This window comes from Panthera uncia, chromosome B1 (genome assembly GCF_023721935.1).
Source record: "Panthera uncia isolate 11264 chromosome B1, Puncia_PCG_1.0, whole genome shotgun sequence".
Lineage (NCBI taxonomy): Eukaryota > Metazoa > Chordata > Mammalia > Carnivora > Felidae > Panthera > Panthera uncia.
In genome coordinates, this window is record NC_064811.1 from 21,006,936 (window position 1) to 21,015,562 (window position 8,627).

General features: G+C 45.2%; 1 pseudogene; it reads right to left on the reverse strand.

The window, feature by feature from the left end:
• Positions 1-7,397: 7,397 nt before the first annotated feature.
• On the reverse strand, positions 7,398-7,999 carry LOC125922327 (transcription factor BTF3-like; annotated as a pseudogene).
• Positions 8,000-8,627: the final 628 nt, after the last annotated feature.

Below are 8,627 nucleotides of genomic sequence, written 5' to 3' on the forward strand. Positions count from 1 at the left end.
CTTTTTACAATAGACATTATTGGGATGATGGGCAAAATCTGAAAAATTTGTAGTCTGTAAACCGAGGAGGCGTTGGTATCAACGCTCGTTTCCAGATTTTGCTAACTGCACGGTGCTTGTGTCCCTGTTTTTAATCCGTACAGGCTGAAGTATTTACAGGTGAGTGGGCATCACAGCTGCAACTAGGGTGACCAGTTGTCTCATTTTTCCTGGGCCTGAAGGATGCAGGACTTTTCATGTTAATATCAGGAAAGTCCCAGGCAAAATGGGAGGGGTTGGTCACACTGACTGCAACTGACCCTCAGAAAGGTCAGGTAAAAAATGTATGTGGGCGCAAAACAAACGTGGTCTGGGTTAACATCTGGGGGATATGAGGGACGAACCTTTGCGCGATTCTTGCAATTTTTCTGTGTCTGAAATTATAGCAAAATAAAAAGGTGAAAGGAAGAAAAGCCCAAAACGGTTTGAAGAAACATCCCCCAAAGCAGATTCCAGTGTGTTGTGTCCCCGCAGCAAGGGCAGGGGACCAGGGCAGAAGCCACACTGATCTGAGTGGCTGGGTGTGCCCATCCCTACTGCGGAACAGGAAGTGGCTGTTTGCAAATATGAGATCGTGCCACAAATATCGACAGGGAAAGTTGTCAGTGATGTATTGATGAGGCAAATTAGACCTCTCCATTCAGCTTGCGTCGCATGAATCCCTGTGGCTGTTGAATCTGTGCGTGTGTAAAACTGTATGCGTACACACGCGTTTCGTGGTAATAGGAAGGTCAAAGACAGCAGGCCTCACAAACTTGAGAGTCCATAGAATCACCAGGTGAACTTGTTAAAATGCATATTCATACAGGGCTCTGCTCCTACTAAAGAAGCAGTTTGAGAGGGGACCCATGAATCTGCGCTTCCAATGACCTCCTAGAATCAGCTATAAATCAAGCTATTTCCAATGGTTTCACCCAGAGAGTAGGAATTTTTACTTTTCACTTAAAAAAAATTTTTTTTTAACGTTTACTTTTGAGAGAGAAAGACAGACAGACCGTGAGCAGGGGAGAGGCAGAGAGAGAGAGAGAGGGAGACACAGAATCCAAAGCAGGCTCCAGGCTCTAAGCTGTCTGCATAGAGCACGACGCGGGGCTCGAACCCACAAACTGTGAGATTACGACCTGAACTGAAGTCGGTGGCTTAACTGACTGAGCCACCCACGTGCCCCCTTACTTTTCATTTTGTACTAATTGTTTTACAAATACCTACTTTAATTTTTTTTAAGTTTATTTATTTATTTTGCGAAAGAGGGAGGGAGAGAGAGAAAGCAGGGGAGGGGCAGAGAGAGAGGAGAAAGAGAATCCCAAGCAGGCTCGGTGCTCTCAGCGCAGAGCCCGCCGCGGGGCTCGAACTCACAGACTGTGAGATTGTGACATGAGCTGAGATCAAGAGTCTGACACTTAACCGACTGAGCCACCCAGGCACACCTCCTTTTTATTTTTTAAAAAGTGACATTTTATGAATATTTTAAAGCAAGCACGTGCCACTTTTATACTTTTAAAATTTATGTTTGGCCCCTGCCCTGATACCAGTCGTCTCTCACAGCCCCACACCTGCCCGACAGCCCGTGGACTCAAGACCAGAACTTCACTGTCGACACCCGAGCCCCAGGGGAAGCAGAACATTGTAAGGCCATCTTGTTTAAGTGCTTCCTGATGTCAGACTCAAGGTAAAGCCCAGGGGTTAGCCCATATATAGAAAAATTATCTGAGCTTCTGGAAACAATGGCTGTGGCATCCTCCAAAAAATGGATGCCACGGAGACAGAGGACACTTAACAAAGGCAGGTTGTGATCTCCCAGGGCAGCTGCTGGAAGCAAGGACAAAGCAAATCCCCCGGGGACTAACTGGTTCCTAAAACAAAAGAACAGCTGGGATTTTTTTCCTTAGTGTTTGTGAGCACTTTGCTCTGACCTTGGGTGTCTGTTTCCTTTCCCAGGATAGAGGCCCAGGAAGGTTCTGGGTACCAGAGAAGGTGCGTGGAGAGCAAGGTGGTTGGACGAAATCTCTGCTGTTGGGGATAGCTGCAAGGAGTGCCGATTCTTCTGGGGTCCTAGAGAATTCTTCCGGGGCCGTCCCTGCTCTGTGTTGCTTGTGTGTTCCCTGAACAGAGTGGAGAGTGGTGAAGAGAGGAGGGAAGCGATCACACGGGGAAAAATTAAGTAAGAACTAAAAGTCTAAATGGAGCCAGCATCTAGTCATTCCTCGTCATTTCCGTGCCACACTCACAGGGGGTCCAAGCTGCCAGTGTCTCTCCCCCAGCTGGCTGTAATAGCCCTAGACAAGCCATAGCAATAGCAAAAGCTATGATGGCCCTGCTTCTGTTCTAGTCACTTTCAGTCTGTGCTCAACACCGCCATCAAGGTCATTTGCCAATATCTAAATCAGACACACTGTGCTGCACCGGTGCTTCCGACGGTTTCCCATTTCACTCAGGATGAAGTCCAAACCCCTTAGGATGGCTCCTAAGGTGCTACCCAGCCGGGTTCGCAGACGTCTCTCTGACATTGTCCGATACTAGTCTCAGCCTCAATTACTCCTCTATGACTGAGCTGGCCCCTTACTCTTTCTCAAACTACCCAAACGTTTCATGCCTCTGGGCATCGGTACTTGCCCTTCCCTCTGCCTGGAATGCTTTTCCCTCAGATGGCTGCCTTTCTTTCTCACCAGTGTCAGTTCTCTGCTCAAATAACCCCTTCTCCATGAGGTTTTCTCTTGCAGCTGTGTCTGAAACCAGATTTCATACGCTCTCTCTGCTTTACTCTTCTCTTTGCCACTTACCACCACCTGACATGCTATACGTTTAACTTATTTGGCGATAGTCCTTGGCCCCATTAGACTGAAGCCTCCATCAGTGCAGAGATTTGTTTTCACGGCTGAATTGTCGGTCCCCAGAACATTTCCCGGAATATAGTAGGCACATAAATACCTGTTGACTGGTTACCAAATGAATGGGAATCTCTCTACTCAAGTTTCTGCATGCCCTGAGCCTGTGCTGCATTTGGTGCGGGGATGCGTGGGTTCTAACGTGATTCATGGAAGAGAGCACCACCTTTAGACTTACGCATGCGTGTGAATAAACACACAGTAGGTTCCAGACTGTTTGAAGGGCCTTTGCGTCCAAGCTGCTGTTTCTCTTAAAAGTCCGACCTTACGTCTTAGCAAATACAGTTAAATGCACCTATCGTGCATTTTAAACATCATCTTGGCTGAAAAAGTTTTAAAGGACTATTATAATTTTGGTTTGGAAATCGTTTGGTAATGAGTCACTCAGTGAATTTACAACTGGCTCTGAATTTGAGGGGCTCATCGGCACACCCTTGGGAGTTGTTCTGAAGTGAATCCAAATGTAACTTTCAAATAGTTCTCAAACGCAATGACGTTTTTATGAATAGTCAATGCAGTAGTTAGTGAAAGCTTTGTGCCTTGTAGGCATTTATGTGAGTGCGGGTCAATTCAGATTTTGTAATGTTCCTGGTGTACATTAGAGCTGACCTCGTTTCTTTGGGGGACTCAACCATGTACATGGGCCCCTGCAACCTCAATAGGACCTAAGTTTTGGACCTAGAAAATCCAACAGATAAAACGGTCGTGGCAAGAATCAGGGATCAGAAAAAGGAGATCTCCCTTTACTGCCTGAGACTGTATGTCCTTGATGAGTGGTCGATGACTTGTGGGCGTGGCTGGGGGGCCAATAGATCCTTGATAAGCAGTCAATCATCTGTGGGCGTGGCTGGGAGCCAGGAAGCCACTGCGGGTCTCGCCACGGTTGTGGTCTCCCAGTGTGCTGTTGGGCACCAGTTAGCCTAGGACCCATTCTTCACGTGTGGCAGATCTCTGGGGGCCAGGCACGCCCCTTCCCTTTGTCACCCTCCTCTCCCCACTTCCATCATCTCCCGGACCCTGGCGGCAGAAGTGTTTTCACTGACATTTTATGACACTTTTGCAGAATTCAGTTGACTCATGTGAGACAAGATGGGGGATTTTTCTGCAGCAGCCGCCACGTGGGAAAACAGATCAGTTAGTCACATCAGATGCCAAGCCCTGCTGTTGTCTGTGCAGAGCATTTTTAATCATGTAGTCTTCAAAGCTGTCCCTCATTTGCAATGACATTAGCCTTGGTGAGTTTTTTTTCCCCCTCTCTTAAGCTGTCAGTCGCTGAGGTTTTCTTATTGCTTTCTCTGGCAGAGGCACATTTATTTATCGCAGAAGAGGCTGACTTTGAAAGGATTCGTGCAAACTCTCTGCTGGAAATGAAAAGAAAACATCTCATTCCCAGCCTGTGCTATCTACCGCAAACCTTTCACAACCAAAAGCTAGTGATCGTCCTGGCGGACAGATGTCATCTCAAGCAAGCATGGATCCCTCTGTTTGTTTTTCTTGCTAACCCTGCACGACTTTGAACCCACTCTGTAAATAAAAGAGCCAGGAGCACAAAACTCTTTACACTTCCTGCCTTCCACCCAGTGTGCTGACATTTCAAAGCCCCATATGTTTCCCTAAGCAACGTTTCATGAAAATACATATTAAAAATAAAAACAGTGTTTAGGTTATTTCAACCCAGGAGAAGAAAGTTGCCTGGGGCTGTTAACTGTGCCCTGTGAAGGGCAGTTTACAGGATGCCGTGATTGTCTCCGCCCCTTCTAATGGCAGCAGGCACTTCTGAAAGGCTTGAAATGGAGATGTGCTTGAAGATCTGTGACAAATGTATGCTTCTTCGTTTAGCCGTGCAAGTTAGAAATATTCTGCACTAAGCCACAGGCAGGATATAGTTTCAGTAAATATTTCCCATCCAAGAATAAACAACTGGGGGGCACCTGGGTGGCTCAGTCGTTAAGCGTCCGAGTCTTGATTTTGGCTCAGGTCATGATCTCGCGGCTCATGAGTTGAAGCCCCGAGTCAGGCTCTGTGCTCTCTCAAAAATAAATAAAATAAATGTTTAAAAAATTAAAATTAAATTAAAAAATGAACAGCTGGATAGAGTTGAAAACAAGTCAGGCTACTAAAGACTTGGAACAGACATTTGCCAGTTTCCTCTTCAGCATGGATACTTCCCTTCCTGCTTTGATTTTCCTCGGGGACACACTCCTCTTCCATTCTCATTGGTGGTCAGGATGGGATTGATCCAGCCCCTAGCTCCAGGAATGGACTATAACAGGCTCAAGCCAATGATGTATCCCATTCCTCAGGCCACATGGATTGGTCAGGAATGAGCTTGTGATCCAATTTGGGCCAATGATTCATAGCGATAAATGCCTACATCAAGAAAAAAGAGCTCAAATAAACAACCTAACATTACACCTCAAGGAACCAGAAGAACCAATGAGGCCCAAAGTTAGCAGAAGGAAGGAAATCATGAAGATCAGAATGGAAATTATAAATGAAATAGAGTCTAAAAAGACACAAGGGGGAAAAAAATCAGTGAAACTAAGAGCTGCTTTTGAAAAAGATAAAACAGAGAAACCTTTAGCTAGACATACCAAAAAAAAAAAAAAAAAAGAGGACTCAAATAAAATCAAAAATGAAAGAGGAGAGATTACAACTAACACCACAGAAATGCAGAGACTCAGAAGAGGCTGCTCTGAATGATTGTGTGGCAACAAACTGGACCATCTGGAAGAGATGGACAAATACCTGAAAGCATACAACTGACCAAGACTGAAATCATAAAGAAACGGAAATTCCGAGCAGACCTATTCCTCATAAGGAGATGGAATCGGTAACCAAAAACCTCCCGACAAAGAAGAATCCAGGACCAGGTGGCTTCACTGGTGAATTCTGCAAACCATTGAAAGAATTAACACCAAACCTTCTCGAACTCTTCCAGTTTGGGCCAGTGAGAGAAGTGACGCTCACAGGACTTGTCCGGGAAATACTACAGATTCTCTGTCCCTGGCTCACACCTGCTGAGGCGTGAGGATACGAGGTGTGGAGCTGCCAGAGCAATCCGCTAGCCTGGGGACAGAGCCTGGAGCTGCCAGGAGCCTTTGCGTGGAATCTGGAGATAATACTGTCACCGGTTTAAAACTAGGGAGACTGGAAGAGCCAGATCCTTGGGTGGCTTAGACTTCCTTGAAGCCAGCCCTACCTCTGGACTTTTCAGTTGTGTAAGTCAATAAATTCTCACCGTTGCTTACGCCGCGTCCGATTGAATTCTCTGTCAAGTGCAAACACGAGACCCAAGTGATTCAAAGCCGCTAATGCTCTTCCTGGCCGTGCCTAGCCAGCATCTAAAGAAACTGAAATCTCCCCGTGAATGCGTTTTCATGTGTCTGTTACGATGGTTTTTAACTCACCAGCATCCTCCACTCTTCCTTTTCTACATGGAACCTCATTGTCTCTTAGGAAACCACCCTTCCCCCACTCTCACTCCCTGCCACCCTAGCCGACCCGCCTCCTGGCTCCCACAGTAGACATGTAACCCAGGCATGACCAGTCAGGGCATTCCATTCATATGACTGTTTGATTGGATCGGAGATCAGTAAACTATCCCAAGATGGCCAAGGAAAATCAGATCCAGGACTTTCATTTTAACTCTTATAAAAATGGCAGTTGGAGAATTTGCGGATGTAAACATCTCGATGGGCATATTTGCACCATGAACTTCGTGCATGGAAAGAACATTCCTGAAAATAAAACAATAGAGAAAAAAGAAAGACAAAGGATAAAGAGATGGTGAGAGACAGACCAAGTCCTAAACAACTTTGCCTGAGGCCTGGATCCAGCCATACCTGAGGCATGTAAAGCAATAACTTCCTTCTTGTCAAGACAGTTTGATCTGGGTTTTCTGTCACTTGTAGTTTAGAATCTTGTATAATATGGACCTGAATTTTTTTTTTTCGCACTGATACAAGTATTTATTTCTATTTATTGCAAAGCTCTTATTTTTCCTTAATGTGAGGTACTTAATGCAGAAAGTCTGGAAAACACAAAGAAACTAAAGCGAAATTTGCTTTTAGCGCTACACCTTTGAAATTATGACTGCTAACCTATAGTATGTTCTTTGAGTCTTTTCATATGCATGCTTATGGACTTCTGTAACATAATTTCCAGATAATGGAGATCGGGAATTTATTAAATTCCTTCTTTTTCACAGATGAAGTAAATTTTTTTCTTTCTTCTTATTTTTTTTTTTTGATTAACTGTTTACTGTCATAGGTTGATTCCAAATTTTTATTATAAATAATGTTTAAATGAATACACTTATTCATTTCTTTGTATGACATAAACTCCTAAGGGTAGAATTGCTGGGTAGGGGACGTGCTTGCTTAAGTCTTCTTTTTTTTTTTTTTTTAACCTTGTTTCACACTTTATTCCCTGACTTCTGTAGCTTAATTAGCTGCAAAGAATGAATTGTGTCTAAGCAAAAACTGCAAAGCCCAGGCCCAAGGGGCTTGGGCTTAAACATGCTAGCGATCTAGATTGTATGAGATCCATAAACAACGTTTTAAAAAGCAATCCTAATATAAAATAGCAGCTCCCCGTGGTTTCTTCAGCAGCATCAAAATTCTCCACAACATCTGGAACTTCAACTTCACCCTCTTCGGTAGCCAGTGCTGCTTTTCCAGCCACAGGTTGCATGGGCAGAGCTCGGTCAGACCCACTTCTCAAACTAGTCAGACGCACTGCACCGCGATGGTTTAAGATCCTGGGTAGCGTTTCTGTCACCTGCTCGGTCTCCCCATAGCCTGTGATGGTGAAAGTGCTCGCTGCCGGGGAGACCTGAACTGTAGGGTTGTGAAGGTAGATGGCTGTTCCTTGGTTTGGGAACACACTCACTTCTTCAATACCGGAGATCTTGTTCAGCCCTAACTTCTTTAAGGTGAACTGAGGTTTTGTTTGTTTGTTTTTTATCGCCTGCAAACCACCTTCTCCTTTGGGCCAGCGGTTCCTTTCCCACCAATGCACCCTTGTGCTCGCAGGTTGGCGAGTTTCTTCCGGTTCGTGAGAGTTTCTTTCATCTTGTTGGAGCGGAAATGGGGACTCGGGTTGGCGCCCAAGGGGTCTGGGGGGGACCAGCTGACATTAGGGGCACACACGTGTGGGCGCAGGATGGTGTCTGGGGCTAAGACTTTTGATATAGTTTGTCATATTACTCTGCAGAAGCCTGCTTGAATCTATTCCTCTTGCTGCTCTGCCCGCCACACGATGGCACACACTGGCGACTACTGTTACCTCTATTACGACCAAGATGGACATTTTTTTCACATGTTGGTTGGCTATTTGTATATTTTCTTTTTTTTTTTAATTTTTTTTAACGTTTATTTATTTTTGAGACAGAGAGAGACAGAGCATGAACGGGGGAGGGTCACAGAGAGAGGGAGACACAGAATCTGAAACAGGCTCCAGGCTCTGAGCTGTCAGCACAGAGCCCGACGCGGGGCTCGAACCCACGGACCGTGAGATCATGACTTGAGCCGAAGTTGGACGCTTAACTGACCGAGCCACCCAGGCGCCCCTGTTTTCTTTTTTAAAAAGGAAACCTTATCTTATTTTTTTTTTTTATTAAAGTATATTTGACACACAATGTTGTGTTAGTTTCAGGGGTACAACTTAGTAATTTGCCAAGTCTCTGCATTATGCTGTGTT